Source organism: Dipodomys merriami, unplaced genomic scaffold (assembly GCF_024711535.1).
Source record: "Dipodomys merriami isolate MVZ:Mamm:240054 unplaced genomic scaffold, mDipMer1.0.p SCAF_2, whole genome shotgun sequence".
NCBI classification, from domain to species: domain Eukaryota; kingdom Metazoa; phylum Chordata; class Mammalia; order Rodentia; family Heteromyidae; genus Dipodomys; species Dipodomys merriami.
The window spans coordinates 9948252-9969739 of record NW_027203381.1 but is presented as its reverse complement, the minus strand read 5'-3'; the positions used below and the strand labels follow the sequence as shown (position 1 = coordinate 9969739).

The window sequence follows — 21488 nt, the reverse complement described above, 5'->3', positions numbered from 1 at the left end:
ACTTCTGTCAATTATTAAAGGCATAATAACAATCCATTAAAATGACTATGGAAGGAGAGTTAGGGTTGGCATCTAAGAAACATAGTGATGAAAGTAGCAGTGAGAGAATACATCGAAATAACTCTCCCTAAATCACTCCCCTAAACCTCCTTTCCTGTCTTTTGCTGCCTGCTGAGCCTTACGAAGGTTCAACTCCTCTCGAGAGGAAGAATCCCAGCTCATTTTGTTTGATCAGCTGTATGAGATTTCAAGAGAGCATATCACCAAAACATCAGGAGTGAGGAAGGTGGGGGAGGGAAGGGATAGTGGGAGAAAAACAAAGGAGGGAATAACAGTGCTGGACAAGAAAAGTACTCATTGCCTTACTCATGTAACTGTAACCCCTCTGTACAGCACCTTTACAATAAAATAAGATTTAAGAAATTGGGGCTGGGAAGGTGGCTCAGAGGTAGAGCGCTTGCCTTGCATGCCAGAGGCCCTGGGTTCGATTCCTCAGCACCACATAAGAAAAAAGCCGGAAGTGGCGCTGTGGCTCAAGTGGTAGAGCGCTGGCCTTGAGCTGAAGAGCTGAGGGACAGCGCCCAGGCCGAGAGTTCAGGCCCCATAACCGGACCAAAAAAAAAAAAAAAAAGATTTAAAAAATTATTTGTTTAAATAAAGTCCTATTAGGTTTTTTTTTAAAAAAGTCACTTGATACCAATGCCAAGGGCTGTAGTTCCTACATTTTCCCATAAAGAGCTGGGCTCATCTGTGTGATAGCCATGTTTAGATTTTCCACGCTGAGGATAAGGAGACTGGAGCCCGGCCGCTACAATCCCAGTGGTGCTATTCTCCACACTCCTCCATGATCTGGAACGTTTTATTCAGCAGAATGAGCTTAAAAGACAAGTCAGATGTCTTCCTGTTCTCTTTATGGAGGAAGATGAGGGTTACATCATGAAGGCCTTACAATGCAAGGTTAGTATTCCAATTCCCCCTCCTTTCCCAGGATCAATAATTTAAAGATGCCAGCCCCAGAAATGTTTCGCTCCAGAAAAACTGTAGCCTACTCAAGTTCTAAGTCTCCAGATATCTAAACCATGTGTCTTTTATTTATTTCCATCTCCAGATTTTAATTAAATCAGGATTATTAAAGCAAAATTATAGCATGACTGACTTTCAGTACTATAATCAAAAAGATACTCATCTCTATAAAATATGTCAAGTATACGCTATTCTAAGATATCTCAAATTCACTTTTCAAGTACTCTTCATAATAACTGCCATATATAAATTAGTGTCCAATAAAGTAAATCTTCTTTATATATATACATATTTTTATTGTCAAGATGATGTACAGAGGGGTTTCAGTTACATAAGATAATGAGTACATGTCTTGTCAATCTGGTTACCCCTTCCCTCAATTTTCTCCTACTTTCCTACCCCCCAAGCTCCCCCCCAGTTGTACGAATCGTTTCCAACATATTGTCTTGTGTATATAGCTGTTGCATTGATTCCCCCTTGTCCTTTGTCTCACCATTCTGTTGTTCCCCTTCCTTTCCCTAATTAAAATAAACATACAATACCAGTTTACCAAAATTCAAATACAGTAAAATAAATCTTCTTTACCGTATTTCCAAAAATGAAAAGTAATGGTCATAAATGAGCAAAGCATCTAATATAATATTTTAATAAATGAAGTTTTTATTTTCCTCTTGTTCCAGATTGGTTGCACACACATCTGTCCTGACCCAGATAGAACCACCAATGGTAGAAATAAAGGGTAGATGGTTTTTTTAATGCATTACAAGATGAGATCTATCAGCACAAATTTTAGCATTATGGAAACAGCAGAATTGGTCCGATTAATTATTGTTTTACACCTTGACAGATGCTTATCGATACCTCAAAATCTCTGATTATCTTTCTCTCACCCTGCCTATCAATCCATTCTTACAACTCTGCCTTCAATATAATCCCACATCCAGTCACTTCTTGCTCTCCTCACTGCTATTATGCTAAGCAGAGTTTCCATTCTTGCTTTTGCTCCTATATTGTCTGTCATTCCCACAGACTCAAGGATAATCTTTAACAGAATGTCAAATCATATCTTCCCCTCCATCCAACTTCTAAACGTATCTCTCTCCATTTTGTTAGGTAAACTTCAAAAGTCCATATAATTGCCTACAGCAATCCTTTAACTCCTTTCTGATTCCACTCCTTGCTTCTCTTTCTTCTTCATTTACTCTGATCCAGACACAATGGCTAATCACATCCTTCTAACAAACCATACATCTCTATCTGAAAGACCTTCCTCTTATACAAGACTCCCTCAGAAAGCTGATCCCTTACTTCTTTGAGTCATTGGGCAAATGCCACTTTCTAGTGATGTCTATCCATATGCCCTATTAAATGATGCAAATGGTCTCAGGCCTTTAAATTGAATTCTTAATCCTTACCCTCCTCTTTCCTTTACTCAATAGTACTTATTTCCTTTTACTATATTTATTTTATGTTGTTTGTCACATCCTACTGGAACATAAGTTCCAAGGTGGAAGCCTCTTTACTGTTGGTGGGACACTGACCCACACTCTACACAAAGCCAGTATCCTCTATCAGTTGAATACATTTTCTTACCATGTGCCTCAGTCTCAGCTTGAAAGGCCTCACCTCAGTTCTTGGCTTTCTTCTTGAGTAACTGCAGCCTGGGGTGATCGCAGCCTTGAACAGTTCCATGTGAAGTTATGACGGACTCCTCCAAATTGAGCACAATCTGTTCTGAGTTCCCGGGAGCTGTCAAAATACATATAAATAACACCATAAGATTTGGAAACAGAACCAAGTCTCAGCACTAAACATAATCAGTTTAGCAGCCTGTAACTTGAGCACAGTTCTATTATCTCCAAGTCTAGACCAAGATAGCTCTCATTTCTCTTTGATACCAATGTCCATAGAAGATGATAGTCACATATGTTCACACAGAAGTTTTATGTTCAATTTTTTAATCTAATACATTATTTCAGGAAGACCTTTCAAAACCCTTCTGTCTTGAATCCAGTATAAAACAGCCAAGTCTCTGTTCTGAAGTCTCCTGCCGCCTGTATGCAGGTAATCCATATCTATAATTGATTCTTTAAAGTATATCCTCTAATATTCTATATGATTCCAATCACTGGTTCTTTCAGCATTCCTCAAACACAAAGCTAAGACCATTCTTGTGTTCCCACAGCTACATTTGTTTGTATACATTTCAGCTTGTAATTCCCAATTACTGAAGGACAGTCTTCCCTTAACTATCCACATTTGGAAGGAATCCCTACCCACAGTTGTCCACACTTGCTTCTTTCAAGCCTATTCCCCAAGAGACCATGAGAAAATTGTGACACCCAACTGCTCTCTACAACTTTGCTTTTCTCAGCTCTGAGATTCACTGGGTCCTGGAAAAACTCCTCTTGATAGGAGCATATACATTCCTAGTTGAACTTCTACTCAGGTACCTAACCTTGATTGTTCTAAGGCCCTAGTTCTCAGATTTTTTTTTATTATTTCCCTTGATACTGGCAAATTTCAAACCACTGAAGTTACACCTGCAAGAACCCCATTTTATGAATCCCACAGTTTCTGAATTGAATTCAATAATCATTTTTCATTGATCCTATTTCTCCCTAAATATTCAGAGTTCTCCTTTCAAAATTACAGCAACTTCTTTTACATGCAAATATACATTCTCAGGGGTCAAGAAAATCAATAACATGCCCTCTGGCCAGAAGAACCATATGGTTTGGCAGCAAAAGATTCCAAACATTGGTTCTCTTAAAGTTCACTTTAGGCTGTAATAAGATAAGTTGGTAAAAAAAAAAAAAAGGCAAGAAAATTCTCTTGATAACAATAGCCCCTGTGGTTGACATTCCAGATTTCTGAATGTGGATTTCCATAATATATGCTAACAAACATGTCCACTTCTCATCCCTGGCTAGAAATCAGAAAAAGAGAGAAGATAATCCAGGATAATGAAGTGCAGCCCTGTGAGCAAGTCCAAATGAAAGGGCAATGGAAGCTATTGGGCTTTTCTGTAACTCTTCTCTGGCCTTTAAAACAAACTCTCATCCTTTCCAAACCTAGATGCTTCCTTGCTCCTTGTGGGGATGCCCAGAAGACATGCAACTACTATCAACTACTACTGTACTGGCCCAGAAAATGAATTTTCAACCCTGCCAATGTAAGTTCTGCCTCTCCTTTCTCCAATGTGAAAGCCAAATGCCCTCCATGTGAAACATTTTCGATGGAATTTACCAAGTTGCTGAGCTTAGAAAAGCCTCACAAGAATCTGATTCCCAAACACCAGTCCTCTGTGCAGGTCTCCACCTTTCTTCAAATCATGGCAGAAATAGTTCCTGGATCTCTTACCAAAAGAATAAAGGAAAAAAACCCTGACACAATCCCACAAGAGTTGAGTATATTAATTCTATTATCATTTAAACCTTTGACCTTACCACCAATGTGTTAGCAAACTCAAGTTCAAAGCTTGGTGAGAAATGGGCAAAGGGATCACTTTAACCTCTCTTCAGATCCCATTAGTTTCCTAGTCTTGGGAATCCTACTATTATGACCGTCTTATTATTGTGAGAAAGAATGATGGATACATAAGCACAAATGGACTTAAGTTTATCATAAATAAATGGTAGCTACTTAGTCTTAGACACATAGAGTAAAGAAAGTCTAGTGACTTGGAGAAAGATAACCATAGACATCTCCTAGAATGCAGCTTGTTGTCTAAAGAAAGGCTAATCCACTCCTCCAGTATAGTTCACATTAATCTTATAATAAATGTTGAATTTGTCTTTCTGCCAACTGAGGAAACATGTGAATAGACCCTATGAAATATTATTCAGGTCAACTAAAACCATTCTGTGCATTATGAACTACATCCTATGTAAAACATAAAGTGTGTCCCTTAATATGGAGAAAAGCAATTAAAATTTACACTCTTATAAATCTGATTTCTTACTGACACCCCAACTGGTCCCTGTTTTGGTTTAAAATTATGTTTGGCTATAATTAACATGAAAGCCATCTAGCAATTACTGACACAGAGATAATCTTGCTAGTCTCACAAAAACTGTGCAAGAGCAAAAGCCCCAGACCTTGTGAGGCTCTTGAGAGATATTCCATTACCACAAGCAAGTATATGTCTACTTCTCGGGTAGTCAGCATAAGACGACGGGGGGTAGAGGAAGTTACAAGTGAATTTATATTCCTTGCCAGTCCTAATCCATCCCCTGGAGCTCAGTAAATCATTCTTCACACATAAATAAACAGATACATAAACGTTCAAATACATACACACAATTAGAACTTAAGTAAACATTTTCTGGGAGATTATAAAATGTGTATAACTATTCACTAATACATACTAAAAACACTGTGCCTGTGTGTGTGTGTGTGTGTGTGTGTGTGTGTGTGTGTGTGTGTGTGAGAGAGAGAGAGAGAGAGAGAGAGAGAGAGAGAGAGAGAGAGAGAGAGTTGACAGTGGCAGAAATATCATTTTTCCCAGAAAGAATGAAACAGAAAAATTATAGTCCCATTCTTTGTTTCGAGCAGATGAGTAGATCTACTATCTCTAGTGATCCCTATGGTACTTAGAGGAGTTTTTTTTTTTTGCAAATTTGGGGTTCAATAGTTCCAAAATATCCTCTAACAGGAACCACTACAAGGATGCTACCTATTGCTTTGGCCAAAGTAGGACATATTACTTGCAATCACCATAATTTATGACGGACTGCACTTTGATTATCACTGTGTATTCATTATATGTCTCACTTCTCACAAGTCTGGGGAAAATGTGTATCTGACACGCTTGGGATCTAACAGCTTTAAGTTGATCTCTCCCATTCTACATTCTATCTTTTTTAGCAAAACACCAAAATGGGTTTCCACTATTTCCTGTTTCATTTTCTTTTGTTGAGTGCCTGAGATTTCACCTGTCATGTAAACTGCTTTACAGAAAAGCTCTGGAACAGTTTAATAAAAAATGATCACTTTAAGACAATTTATCTCCTACAGATTCTTAGCTTTGTTTCATTCCTACTTTTTCCCTCCATGCTCTTTAGCCCTCTGTCTTGAGAGTGGAGATGGGTAGGTGGCCTAGCCATAGTCTTTGTGGTAAAAAATACATGTAGCATAATTATCCCGTAATTATCCACAATTACTCTGCTGTATTCCATTGCTCCACTAAGACCCTGGAAGGCTCCCATGCCAAAGAGAATTATGTTAATGTAATTGAGGGATTCTGCCTCTCCAACATCTCCATCTCCACCAGGTAAACTCTGCTTTGTTTGTTCAAATTACCCTTTATAATTCTCCCTTTGAAAAGATGATTTGGCTACTGGGAAATAACAGCAATAATTGTGAATGATATCTCTACATCTCTGATATTGGCTCCTAAATCAAAGCATATTAAATTATATGCATTATTTCAGATTTAAAGAAAACTTGAAATGTAGAACCAAAGCCATATAATATAAACAAAATAAATAAACAAAACATATTTACTGTACAAATCGGTTGAAACCACTTGTTGCACAAATATAGACTTTTCCAATAAAGCAAAAATAAACTTTTCTCTCTCATCAGAAAACACCGTATTTCTTGATTTAGGATGCAAATTAAACCTCACACTTTTATAAGGGAAAATGAAATAATCTATGAGTTATGTGTCAACTCATAGATGCTTTTTAATATTGTTAGTGTCTGAGTTGAAATATTGCCAAAAGTAGAATAAAATCTGACAAGATTTAATATAGGATTGTGTGCCTCCCTCAAGTATCATTCGATATGGCATAGAGGTTCTGTGCTACCCTATGCATTTTCCATAATTTCTCCCATTTTCTTCAATGGCTTTGACTAATCACACCTAAAACTTTTAGTCAACTTTCTCATGTATCTTCCATAACATAAACCCAAGTCTTCTTGAACATTTGTGATCATTTTCAATAGCACCCCTATGCCCACACTAGGAATATCAAAACGTCAATTACTCTTATTCAATGGTTTATCCATTTGTTGAAGTTATTTTCTGAGCCATAGATAGACACATAGGTTAATCAATTATTATAACACAACTAAATGAACTGTTATGTGAACACAAAGAGAAAATTGCTTACTTAACAGGAATGGTAGTTAAGGCCACATAATTGGGAGGTAATGATAGAAACAGATTGTGAAATGAAGTTTGCAAGGACAAAAGTGTGAGACCCTATAGGAAAGACAAATTAAATCAAAAGGACTGAAGACATGGCTCATGTGATAGAGTACTTACCACGCAAGTACAAGTTCTGAGTACCCCAGTACTTCCACAAAAAAGATGTCCCCAAAGAAATAGCACTTGAGTTGGTTCTAGAGTGAGCAGATCAAAAATACTGGCAAGAGGATTCCTACCATTACTGTTACAAGTAGACCAAATCATAGAACAGCCAAAGGCTGGATAGATAGCAAGTACATTAGCCTACTTTCCACAGAACTCATAGCAATGAGGAGGTTGTACAAGCTTTAGACTAGAAGAAGTAGAAAAGGTGCAGAAGTTGTGGGTAGCATGGTAAGGAATAGAAAACTGGACACTAGGCTTTAGGATAGTTGGTTATACATTAAAATTTAACTTGTGCACCATTTATGCTTGTAAAGCAAAATCAATCTTGAGAAATAAGTATTGTTTATTTATACAAAGAGGTAAGATAGCAATATTTAATTCAGTCAACTTAGTCTTATTTATTCAGTTAAAGTTGGCTTTTTGGCAATTTTCCAAGCGACAGACATTTTTTTTCAACTATGTGCATATTACATTGTCATGTAAAAGTATGACACAATGAAACATAGTACATTCTATTCCAAGAATCAGTTCACAAAACCAGTACCAGATACAGAATGAAAGCACAAGATGTTCTTCATTCTTTAGACCACACATAGTGTAGGGAATGTTTGCATTTGTGCCACCTGGGAACATCTCTGTTAGGGAACAGATGGAAGGAAAGAGGGTTTAAACAGTAGGAGGGGTGATTTAATCAGATTTGAACATTAGAAAATCACTTCTCCTGGACTGTCGGCAGAGATCCATTTGGAAGCAAATTCGAGAACCTATGTGAGACATGGTGGAGGTATTTGCAGACAGCAAAGAGTTGCACAGTTTGAGAGCTATGTATTACACCGGATCCATGCAACATGGCTGGTTGACTGGACGGCAAGTATGGCAAACCAAGCAAATGCAAAGATGACTTCTAAGTTTCTAGTTCAGGATATTGGGCAATGGCTAACCCCTCAATGAGCACTTAACAAAGAGTTTCAACTTGAGAGCAGTACAGTGAACTCTTTCATAACATGCTTATTTTTAGATCTGTACATGGATAATGATCTAATGAACTTAAAGACTTGGGAATAATATGGCTTACCTATGTCCTCACTCTTGGCCCTCTGTTGGTGATGAACAAGAGCACTAATCCCTTTGAGGGGTGAGCTCCTTAGAGAACTTAATGAAAACCCAAGGATTTTGTCAACAGAAAAAAAAGCTGAACCTCACAACTTAATAAGTCACCAGCTCCCAACTTCCTGGGTCAGTGGATTCTACATTAAGATTCCCAGTCTCAGGTCTGGGAAGGTGGCTCAGTGGTAGAGTGCTTGCCTTGCATGCATGAGACCCTGGATTCGATTCCTCAGCACCACATAAGCAGAAAGAAAAAAGCCGGAAGTGGTATTGTGGTTCAAGTGGCAGGGTGCTAGCCTTGAGCTGAAGAGCTGAGGGACAGTGCCCAGGCCTAGAGTTCAAGCCCCACGACCGACCTCCCCCCCCAAAAAAAGATTCCCTGTTCAAATAATTAGATGTGTCAACATTGATCCAAGCTGGATCATCTCCCAAGAAGAGGACCAGTGTGAAGGAAACGTGGTGCTTAGAGGACTAAGGGGCCAAACTCTGAGTGAGTTAACATATTGAATGGAAGATTTTAATCATCTAAAAATATAATTTCATATAATCTCATATATAATATATAAGTTCAGACTATGAAAGTCTGAACTTATGCCTAATCAGTTTACATTCACTTCATTTTGTTAACATCTTTAATATGATTTTGAGTTAAGCCTTTTAAAAATATTTCTTTTAAATAAGATTTGCCAACATGCATCCATGGTAAGTGAATATCCAATTCTGTTTTCATGATTAATCTACCCCAGGCTCTTCTCTTGCCAGAAGAAAGTAGCTTTCTTTGAAAGTCTGCAGAATGACCATGTATTGAAGCAATTGAAAGCATGAAGAAGGTGACAGCCAACAGACTAATTAAGTCTCCTGACTTGAATAAGAATGTGAAAGTTCAAGTCACTAAGATTCAAATCTAAGAAACTAAGCATCTTACCTAACATATTAAATCCTCCCAATTAGTGTATTGTATAAAGAAAACATTTGCTTTTCAAAATTACAATTTGAATCCCAACCAAAGCACAGAATTATAAAATAACTGCACACCATTTAAATTATATTTTAAATTGTATATCAAAGATAAAACCAGTTTTTGAAGAATAATAAAATATAATCCAACTTCTTGCAAACAGTTCTGTTTTTCATACAAAGTCAACATTACTTGGATATGTTCAAGTTGAATTCAGATATTGATAATCAGGCCATTAAACAAGTGCTCTAGACAGTGAGAATGTAGTTTCTATAATGTGAAAGACACTGGGAGCAGCTCAGTTAGTTATTTGCCAACCAGCTCACAGACAGGAGCTTTAATAATTGAATGAGTATGTTAGGAAGAACATTCAGGTTTTAAATTATTCCTTTATCCAACATATACAATGCTTTTCCTTTCCTGTATATACATAGCTATGATGACATATCACAGAGCTTTAGTCAAAAAAAAAGAATGTTCAAATCCTTCCCTTGTGAATATCCATGTAAGAATGAAAATATAGTGATTTTTTGCATAGCTATTTCATGTTCTACTGAATGATCTGGAGTTGCCTTTATAATTCTGTTTCTTTTTTCAAAACAAAAGAAATTGCTCTATAATTATAGTTATGCAGTGAAGAATTTTCTTGTTGAATTTTCCTTTGCAATAGAATTGATTACTGTCTCTTGAAGTGAAAAGTAGTATGCAGAATCTGGCATAAAAGGAATATTTGGCCATATGTTTATATCATGTCCTATAATCTGAATTCATCAGAATACTAATTGTTTTGGGCTACTTCTATAGATGGGAAAATATGTTTAACAGTGGAAAAGTTGCAACTATTCCAAACAGGTATATGCCTACTCTGAAACTGACTCAAACTTTCTACTTGGAAATTATGCAAAGGGAAAAAAAGCAAACAAGATATATATGCTTGGCATAGGCAAAGCAGTCTGTCTTGAAGAGAATTAGCATATAATACAAGGAACCATTCCCATCTGCTTTTGTTCTATGTATTAACAATGAAGACAATGAATGCCCCTGACTGGGATGCTAGCTGACTAGAAAACAAACTCAGGGAGTCAAAGTAACTGTCCCCTGATTGACACTTAGAGGATTTCTGACATAGATTTGATCATAAGAAAAGATTGGGGGCGAGGGGAGGATGGGATGGGAAGGGGAAACAAAGGAGGAGGAGGCTACAATGCTTGATAAGAAATGTACTCATTATCTTGCCCATGTAATTGTAACCCCTCTGTACAGTATTTTCACAATATAAAAAAGAGAGAAAAAAAAAAAGAAAGGTGCTTTGGAGACCATATGTGACTCCGTTTATCTCTATAATCACAATAAGAAAGGCAAAGAACTTTACCTAAGCAGTTTGGAACTTGAAAGGCTATTATTATGTCCAAGTGATGTGTTCAACCTGTGGAAAGCCAGTTTTCCTTCTGCTCTGACATTAGTATTTGGAACTGAAATACTTCCTAAGATGGGTAAAGATCAATCTATTTGTAATCATGTAAATTCTTTCCTGCATTTTACAAGCATGCTCTGAATTATTTGATGAGATGAGAGTAATGATTTATCACTGACAGTTCACTGTCTGTGAAAGAGAAAAAAATTGGTACCATCATCACATGATCCACACATTAAAAGGTACAGTTTTGAAGGCTGTGACAGGAAATTTTTCATAATAAATTGAAAAGTAGACCAAGATGCATTATATTTTGTCTGCATATTACAAGTATTAGTATTGTTATGACTATGACATTGCCTTTCATTGTGTAATTTTGGGATACTTCAACTGCAATGTCATTTTTCCCTTATAATGACAGTTTTTAGCAAATACTCAAAGGATCATTTAGTGTTTGACATGAAGCTATAGTTCATAAATCTTGGTTCAAAATCCTATTTTCCCAGAAAGATTAAAGCCTGATTTAATCAGACATGTCTCTGCTTAAACATACAGATAGATTCTTCTTTAAAGACGGAAAAATAAAATCTAGAGCTCAGAATGGTGGCACAAAAATATGACACAAACTACAAGAGAGGTAAAAATAAAAGGGTCATCATCCAAGGCCTCCCCAGGAAAAAAATGTGAGATCTTACCTAAAAACAGACTAAGCGTAAAAAGACTGGGACATCCTCTGTACAGTATGTTCACAAATAAAATTAAATTAAATTAAAAAAAAAGACTGGGACATAGCTCAAACAGTAGAGCACCTACCTAGCAAGTGCACGAAGCTCAATTCACTCTACAGTACTGCACCAAAATTAGAAAAAAATATTAGAACAATGGTAAAAAGCCATGAGAGGCAAGTTCCTGAAAGAAAAATAGAAGGAAATATGCTTTACTACATCAAATAATTACAACACACTCTTTTGTGTATTGAGTTATATTGAGGGATGTCTTTGAAGACCAACAATCGTTCCTGATTTAAGGGTGACTCTGAAAATGACCAAAAGTATAATTTGGATTCGTAATTCTCCAAAAAGCATGAATGTCGACTAGTGGAGCAATCTCTGGTAAGAACAGATCATTCATTACCTTTGAATATCTCGTTTAGGTCAATGTTCATTCTGGACCAAAGGAGTAATTACAAGTCATACTCACTTACATCCCTCTCAAACACTTCTCTACTTGATCTCAGTATACTTGGATCCAATTATCCCCATGGTCACAATCTCTTATAGCACCAGATGACATATACAACTAATATAATTACACCTGCCAGTAGTTTAGAAACATTCACATCTGCTTGGACCTCATTATAACACTAATATAGTATATAAGCTAGCCTAGAAGCAGAAAATTAACCCTTCACTAAATGCTCTTGAAATGCACTATATGCTATGTGGTTAATTCTCTCATTTAAAGAATCATAGAATGAATCATGTCATGTCATTCACCATGTTAATGTACCATTTGATAATACATGATTTTCAATATTAGCAGATTATTAGTATTTTGATTTAGAGTGTTCATAACATTCATTCCTTCTAAACTTCCATATTAGTGCCACCATTTCTCTTAATGGTATTTTTTTCTCTCTCTCTTTCTCTCTCTCTCCCCCTTCTTCTCTTTCTTTCCTTCTATTAAACTCCTTAACTCCTTGTTTTGCCATTATAATTAAAATAAATAAGCTTTCATATTAGTGAATCAGAGTCAAACAAGAAAGATGTGGACAAATTGAAGATATATGCAGCTATTTTCAATTGTATGAACATTCTAGGCTCTTTCACCATAAGTAGAAAGCACTAATGATTAGAAAAGCAGATGCATTGGTGCTTTTGCTTGAATTTTGAATTCCCATATATTAAACACTTAGTACTCAGCCTAGAACTACTGATATGTGGAAAAATATTTCAAAGATGAGTCTAGTGAGATCTCTTTAGGCCACTTGGGGTCTGTCCTTCAAGAGAATTCTTTCCTCTTTGGTTGTGAAGTAAGTATTTACATATGCTTCCCAAACCAATGAGGCAATTGATAATCAATCTCCAATTCTTAAGTGATGAGCAACTTCTTTTGAAGTTCATTTGTATCAGGTATCTGCAGCAAGCTGCAGTCAGCTGTAAGCTGACTAACACAGATGCTAAGAAGTCACTTGCTTCTGCCTTCTGCACTCACACCAATTCACTGTAAGTACTGTATTTCTTTGATCAGTTTATTATTAAGCCTACACTTACTTAGTAATAATCCTTTACTTTGGTGTAACTCTGAACCATGCAAAGAAAGAGATGGAAGAAATGAAGAAGGAAGAGAAACTCCAATGTTATTTCAGTACTGAATTAAAAGTTATTCTCTCAGGGACCTGAAATTAGGAGATTATAATAGACAATCAATCTAAACAGATTTTCCACTGAGACCTAAATTTTGTCTGTAAGACATGGTGAAAAGAAATGGTGAAAAATCAGATGTGAATACCTGTGCATACCAGCTCTGACTTTCCACAGGATGAAGACATGGGTTGGGAATCACACAAATCTGTACTAGAAATATCCAACTGTTTTAGAACAAACAAACAAATTTACAATTTTAAAAGTAGTTACAATTTCATAATAAAATATGGTTAGAAAGTGGTTATTGTATGATATCTTTCAGGTCTCGATACTTGAATATATTTTTCTCATTCCTGAGCCAAATCTGGTCGCTAATTTCTCTTGGATATTGTGCTTGCCTATTAACAACTGCCACTTATGTCCCCAGATGCGTTACTTCTCAATTCACAGTAAAGCTGCACTCTGCATTTGGCTTTGAGGTTTTGCCAATACAAAACTGTAAGAGTTCTTCTGGGAATTTTGTTGGTGCCATATGCCCCAAAGCTGAAGCAAGCCAAGTGCTCAGCTCAGTAAACGAGCAGACAGTAACAATCTGCTGGCATGAAATAATAGTCAGGTTTCAGATAGCAGGGAAAAGGTCCGGCATCTTGCCTTTACCTTGGAAAATACTGTACATAGAAAGAAATCCTTAGAATACTGTCCTTTAACATGAGCTATGTGAAAGTAAAACTACCTGGATCTTCTATCCACCTCCCTTTTTTTGAGTTACTCTGATTTGGGTTGCCATTCATTAAATTAGAGGAGCATTTAAACTGGAGTTATTGAAGAGACAGAACAGTGATAAGAGTCCAAATGTCAACACAACTTTCAAACCAACTTTTAATTTAGTCTTTTGAATTGTGTATTTCTCATCATCAGCATTGCCTTACAAGCTCCTTTCGGATTCCCTGTAGGTCTTTCTTGAATGCTTCCTTGTTTAATTTTTTTTTACTCCACCAACTTATTTTCTTTCCCACTTAAGAAGTTGTCATTTTTTTCTTCTTCATTGAAAGCTTTTCCTCAATCTTCATAATCACCATGAGCATGCTTCTTTCAGTCCTTGGTTTAGTTCTATTTGTTCATCATGATAAAATAACTGCACTAATTGTTAACTTTTTAAAAAGTTTTTTATTGTGAAAATACTGTACAGAGGGGTTACAATTACATGGGCAAGATAATGAGTACATTTCTTATCAAGCATTGTAGCCTCCTCCTTTGTTTCCCCTTCCCATCCCCTCCCATCCTCCCTGCCCCCCCCACCAAAGTTGTAAAGTTCGTTTTTGACAAAACGACTTGTACTTCTCATTGTTGCAATGGGTCCACCTGTATCCCTATTTAAACGACTTGTTTTTCCCCTTCCCCTCCACAAATTATACCAACATCAAATACAGTGAAAGCAGGGTTATACTGTGGGGGAGGGACATACAAAGCATTTCCCTAACATCACCTTATCTGACCTTTTCTGCTTGACTCAGACATATACTAGATATTGCAAATAAGGGGAACCATGGGACCTATGTTTCTTTGGGCCTGGCTTACTTCACTTAATATAATTGTTAACTTTTTAGAAAGAAAAAAACAACAACTTGAAACAAGACACATCTCTTTTGATATGGAGCTTTCTTTCAGGTCAAGATAATCCAGAGATGCCTTAAAATAAAGAAAGCTACTAAGATTTTTGTTAGATTATATTCCAAGTCCTAACTATTTAAGATTTTCAATAAATTGTTTCACACAGTAACTCTTGTAAAAAGATGTTCTAAGAAGTCAGTTCTGAAGAGTCTACATTCTGAAATTACTACACTCAGTTCCTAGTTCTGAAGGGACTACATTCTGTTGTTATGGAATATCCAATTCGACCACTTTACCCAACCACAACAGACACCATAAGGGAAAAACTAAAAATATTCCTATCAAATAGGAAATAGGAATCTGTTATGGACACTTTATACAAATGAGGTTAAGATACCTCTATTTTAATTTTCAGAAGATGACTTACTTTTTCCTCCTTAACATCAAATATATACACATATATATCATTTTAGACAGCTCTTCAATAGAGCAGTAAGGATGGTGATGTCTTTTTCCAGTCGATAGCTTCATGGATTAACTGCCTGTCCCAAATGTCTTGTTGAAAAGGTTAATATAACCTGCTCCATCATCAGGTCCACACGTTGGGTATTTGCACCTGTTTTAATGCTGTATCTAAGAAAGAAATAACTATTTGTGTAATTCAACTGGAAATATATAAGCAACACTTTCTGACTGCCATGAGAAAATGTAGGGTGTTGCTAAGATTTAGTTACAGATAGTACATGAAGCTAAATGTTCCTATGTACTAAAGTTGGGGGACAGTAGAATCTAAAATCTATACCATGAGGGGCTGGGAAGGTGGCTCAGTGGTAGAGCACTTGCCTTGCATGCTCAAGGCCCTGGGTTCGATTCCTCAGCACCACATAAGCAAAAAGAAAAAAGCCGGAAGTGGCGCTGTGGCTCAAGTGGTAGAGCACTAGCCTTGAGCTGAAGAGCTGAGGGACAGCGCCCAGGCCCAGAGTTCAGGTCCCACGACTGGACCCAAAAAAAAAAAAAACAAATAAAATCTATACCATGAGAGATATTGTTTTAAAATGTCTAAAGCAATCAAATAACTTAAATGGATCTTGTGTTAGAATTTATTATTTACTAAGTAAGAGTCATAAAAATGGTATGGCTATATAAGGAGTAAAAAGCAAAGGAATTATGCTGTATCGTACGTAGTATTGGTTGAAGTTAACATAGTTAAGATGAATGACAAGATTTTTATAAGTCAAGAAATTAATGGGGATAATGGCACGGGGTAAATGGGATAACAGATGATAAGTTCTACTTCCAATTTTTTTGTGCTACTCCTAGAGCTTTTTTGCGCAAAGCTATCACTCTACCACTTGGAGCCATTGCTCCACTTTTGGCTTTTTTTGGTAGTTAGTTGGAGGTAAGAGTCTCACAGAATGGATGTGAGACTCCTAGGCTGGCTTTGAATCACAATCCTTAGATCTCAGCCTCCTGAGTAGCTAGGCTTATTGGCATGAGTCACCAGCGTTAGATCTATATCCATGTTTTAATGAGCTTTCCAAAGTAATGCATGTACATAACTTATCTTGTAATAGGGGTTTATATGACAATTAGCAAAAACTGCCCTGTTTTTCTCACACTCCCCAAAATCAATTACTTTCATCATTACTTTGAACTTTCTTCTAGTATTTCCTTCTGTGTTTTTAAGTGTAAATATGTTTATCCTTAAGTTCTCAGTTTTACACGCATCTGGATAGTACATAAAGTATACAGCCTGTCAAACCCATCATCATCCTGCCTTAGCCTCATGTTAGTGTTTAAATATCTGCCCCATGCCTAACTCAAGATTTGACTCTGTTATGCCACCATCATCTTACATCCTACTCACTGCCTCTACATGCCCAATAAAGTTATATGTTAATTTGTCAGAGGAAGTATTATATATTATTACCAGATACAAAATATATTGACATAAATGTTAACACATCAAATAAAAGCTAGCATATTATATTTTCATGCTTTGATAGCTGTGATATTAGGCACAGTTGAGTGATGCGTGTGTGTGCACACATGCTTGCAGGCGTGCGTGTGCAGACACATACACACAAATCTCCTTCATCAGTTTGCTTAATCTGTGGTTTTCCTTCCGGAGCTCCTGAGTGTCTCCATCTTCAGTCTGTACTGCTTTCTTTTTTGATTAGGCTGCGATGTGATGGTGGTCTAGGAATTTCCTTTTGTTGGCATTCTTACATGGTGCTTTATTACTAGCTTGTGCTGAATCTCCTTCTTCAGTAATTGGATGTCTCTATTTTCTTACTTCATTTCATATTTTAGTGAAATATATGCCCAAGTAACTTTTCAATGAAAATGTGCGCTCAAACCATGAGATTTTCTTGGGCTAATATCTTTATTTCACTCCCATCTTTTATGGATAACTGAAGATCATTTTCTCTATGAATAGTCCCACCACTGCTACATTTATCTCTTGTTTTCAAATTTGGTAATAAGAGACCTTGCAATTTCACTATTATTCAACTCTGTTGAATCTTTGTTTCCGTTCTGTTCCTCTCATTCTATTGTCCCTATAGACCTGTAACGTTTTAGCCCTTTATTGTAATTTAACTAAATAAATGCATCTGATCCATTGACTATCCAGGCACTGGAGGGTTTGAATATATTGAAACTGTTATTCCAAGATGTTCAGTGTTCACTGTACAGTTTAATAGTAATCAATCCCCCAAACCTCAAGTTTGAATGGGAGAGAGGAAGGAATAAAAAGTATTTTACCTTAAAGGAACTCTCATGTGACTTGCAGGCTGTTTTTATTTTGTATCCTTACAAAAAATAAAACATAAAGAAAGTCTACTAGATAAAAACAACTTTATACCAAATATAATAATCCTGAATTGTTATAGTACTTTCCTGAGTAACATGATTATAATCATCTCATGCAAAATACAAGTAAGTAAATGAGCAAAACAATATTGTTATAGCAAGAAGTTACAGTGAGGAAACTTTAATAATATATTGTGGCATATTCATAAAATGGTGTGATATATAGTCTATATTTACTCTAGGAAGAATTTTTAAGCCTATATAAAAATCTAGGTTAAAAATCTGCTCATCAAGACCGGGAAATACAATTTAAATTTCAAACTAAAGTATACATTAAAATATTTGCAAATGTCTTTTTAAAAACATGTATGCAATACAATTTAATCACAGACAACTTGATTAAAAATTGACAAAATATCTGATAGACATTTCACCAAAGAAGATATACAAATAACAAATAAGTACAAGTAAAGATAGTCAACATCAGTTGTCAGTAAGGAAATTAAATAATGTCCAACTGCACACCTCCTAGGATGCTAGGATGTATGTGTTACAAAGGTGACAGTGCTTAGTGAAGCAATTCAAATTTCTCATAACTTGGTAGAATGAAAATTTGTATAGCCCTTTCAATTATGGTAAACTTGTAATTACCTGAAAAAACAATAATCCCCTTCCTAAGTACTTGTGTTTGGTAAGTCAAAACACATATTCATACAAGCACACCTTCAGTCATAATTTATGTTGAAAATGAACTTTACACCTGGGTAGGGGGAAGGGGAGTTTGGAGGGAAGGAAAGTGGGAGAAAAACAATTGAGAGGGTAACAATCAAGAAATGCACTCACTACCTTAAGTACGTAACTGTAACCCCTCTGTACATCACCTAGACAATAAAATTAAATTAAAAAATAGTAATAACCAAAAGCTGGAACTATCCCAAATACCCTACAGCTGGTAAATAAATAGCAAAATGTGCTACTGTTACACAAAACACCATGAAATAATTCTCAAAAGACATCACGTGAAATGAAATAAATCAGATATAAAGACAATGTACATTTTCATGTATATGAAACCTAAGACTGAAAATCAGTGGCTACAAGGGGATGAACAGACTAGAATTGACTGTGCTGGCACATTAGGGAGTTCTGCAGATGTTTCATGTGATGGAATGTGATGGGATTGCAATTCGGTGTATATTAGAAGTCATCAAATTAAGGCTAAGAACGTACCTCAGTGGTAAAACATTAACCTAACATGCTCAATCTCCAGTACCTAAACAGGAACCCATCAGATCATAAACTTCACATTGCTAAATATTATTATTATGTGCAAACTATTCCTCAAAAAAAACTGAGAAAGATATAAATCTTGCAGCCATATTATATGGTAAAATATTCATATTATGTTAAGAGAGCAAGGAGATTTATCAATGGACTGTCAAGAAAAGGCTGCCTTTGTCTACTAAACAGGAAAATTATATTTGTGGGATCTCATTTATAAAGGTATTAGAAAAACTGAAATAGCAAATAGGAGAAAATGAGCAGCCAGAGAAGAGCAACACTTGGAATTCACTATTACACTCAAAACTTTCTAAAAGTATCTAGAACCACTGCCAGGAACACCAAGACTTTGACAAAGAGAGATATTAACAACCCGCCAATCTGGGCCTTCTCTAAAATGAAATTATCAGAAGCCATTTGGCAAGGAAATCAGACAGTTTTCAGAGGTCAGCCTGCTAACACATACTGGAAAACAGGGAAAATCTGGTTGAGATGTCCATAGAAGAGAATATGGTCATAGCTGTGGATTCCTCCAGTAGCCCGTGGGTGATTTTAGGCCATTTTTCATTTCTTCAATTTTCTAAATATACATTTCTTTCACAATAATTATTAATACACATCTGGCCTATAATCTCAGTTACTTGGGAGGCAGTGAGCAGAAAGATTGTGGTTCAGAAGGCTGAATCAAATAATCTTGAAAAGGTCTCTATTCTTTGATGGAATCAAGACAGATAACAGAGCCCAATTTTCTCCGTAAATTTTTCCTGGCTTTTAAAAACACAAAGAAAATCATGTTTCTGGGTTCAACTGTAGACCTGACTCTAGTCAGTAAAGGCATTAAGTCTTCAGTCATCCCTATTTAATTATGTTATAGGCAATGTTGTTTTAAAATGTTCCAACAGAGCTTGGCGCATGCTACTTCCCATCTCGCCAGCTGGAAAGACCGCATTCCAGAACTGAGCCAGAAAAAACTGAAAGTATGAGCAGTGGAGGAGTGTGGGCAACTCACCCAGTGACCAGCTGCCTCTCACTGTTTAACCAAAGATACTAGGCAAAGGCAATAGACTGAAAGCCAACCAGACCTCATGAAATATACTTGGGCGATTATTGCATAGATTTATAAATAATGTCATCCCAATTTCACAAGCAATTATAGTTGTTCCAAGCATAAAATGTGTGTTAAATGAGGTCACAGTACTTTTAAGATCTCAGTGCATCAGTCAGAATGAACTGCAGAAACAGAATCAGCAGGATACACCTATAGGACCTCTATATCCTTTCTTCATACTTCCCTATAAACAATACAGCATCACAATTACATAGCATAAGATTGTTGTGTATTATAAATACCTTAGACATGGTTTTAATTATGCAATTAGATACAGAGACGTTATGTGCAAATGCTATAGCATTTTATAACAGATTTGATCCTCCATGCATAGCAAGGAGGGATACTTGTGTATGTACACAGAAAGGAGGACAGGAGTAGGGAATGGGTGTAACTTGACTGTAGCAGCTAACTACACATTTCACATTTCAGAGACCTGCAGGGCAGGCAGTCATGAAAACTAGACCAAGCAAAGAGAGACCAATTGCTAATCCAGCTGCTGCTGGGAATCTCTTTCCATAAAAAGCTGATTGTTCTTAGAGGATTCATATGGAAATCTCCATAACTTAGTCAACTTAAGAGATTTCAACAACATCTGTAAAATCCCCTTATAGTAACTACCAAGTTGATATTTCTCTTAATAACAGTGAAAAGGTATGCTTCTTTCTAAATGGTTTCTGTCCTGTTTCTTGTCTTCATCGTTTAGCTAAAGTGAACACATCAAAAAATTACCATACTCAGCAGCCACATATCTTTTTACCACTGTTTTCAGAATTAGATATCTGGGCTGGGATGTAGCTCATTGGCAAAGCACTTGCCTAGCAAGTATACAATGTCCTGGGTACCATCGCAGTACAAAAAAAAAGAAGAAGAAGAAAAGGCAAAAGAAAAAAGAATTAAATATCATACAACCTCAAGAAGATATTATCTTTTTCATAAGTGTCAATACCACTGAATGATAAATGCCCAAAGAATACTGACTGAATGGATGATATATTTTCTATATGTGCTACAAGAACAAAAGGCATATTACGCCCACAGATGTTAAGTGCATTTTATTTTGAGAACAATAGAAATTGAATAATACAAATACGGAACTAAATAATAGCAGGCAGAGTGACATTGCGATAGCCAGAAATGAGTATTTCTAGGCTGTATTCCTCAGCCCATTCAGCTCTGCTTTATCTCCTGAGCCTTTTTGTTCTTCCAGCATCTCTTTCTGAATAAGCATTCCATGTGAATTCTAATGTTCTGGCTTAAGCTTCTCAACCAGGTAACTAACTAATGGTAGGCATCTTAGACTATGTCTTCTTCCCACATCAAGAAGTCTTTCATTACTTACAGGTTGGATGTCCCTGAATGTATTCTTGTCACTTTTTTTTTGGAGTGAGAGAGTATTGAGACAAGGTCTCACTACATAATGAACATTTCTCTTATTCTCACTAGGTAGCCCAGGCTGTCTTTGAACTCATGGTTTTAATGTC

At 36.3% G+C, this 21488-nt stretch overlaps 1 long non-coding RNA gene across 1 annotated transcript in view; it reads right to left on the bottom strand.

Annotated features, from left to right (window-relative positions):
• Nucleotides 1-21488, bottom strand: part of LOC138831951 (uncharacterized) — a 651402-nt gene that overhangs the window by 244023 nt on the left and 385891 nt on the right. Inside the window, exon 6 of the long non-coding RNA XR_011373464.1 lies at nt 2650-2772. This is a non-coding gene — a long non-coding RNA (uncharacterized lncRNA). The remainder of the gene's footprint in view (nt 1-2649; nt 2773-21488) is intronic.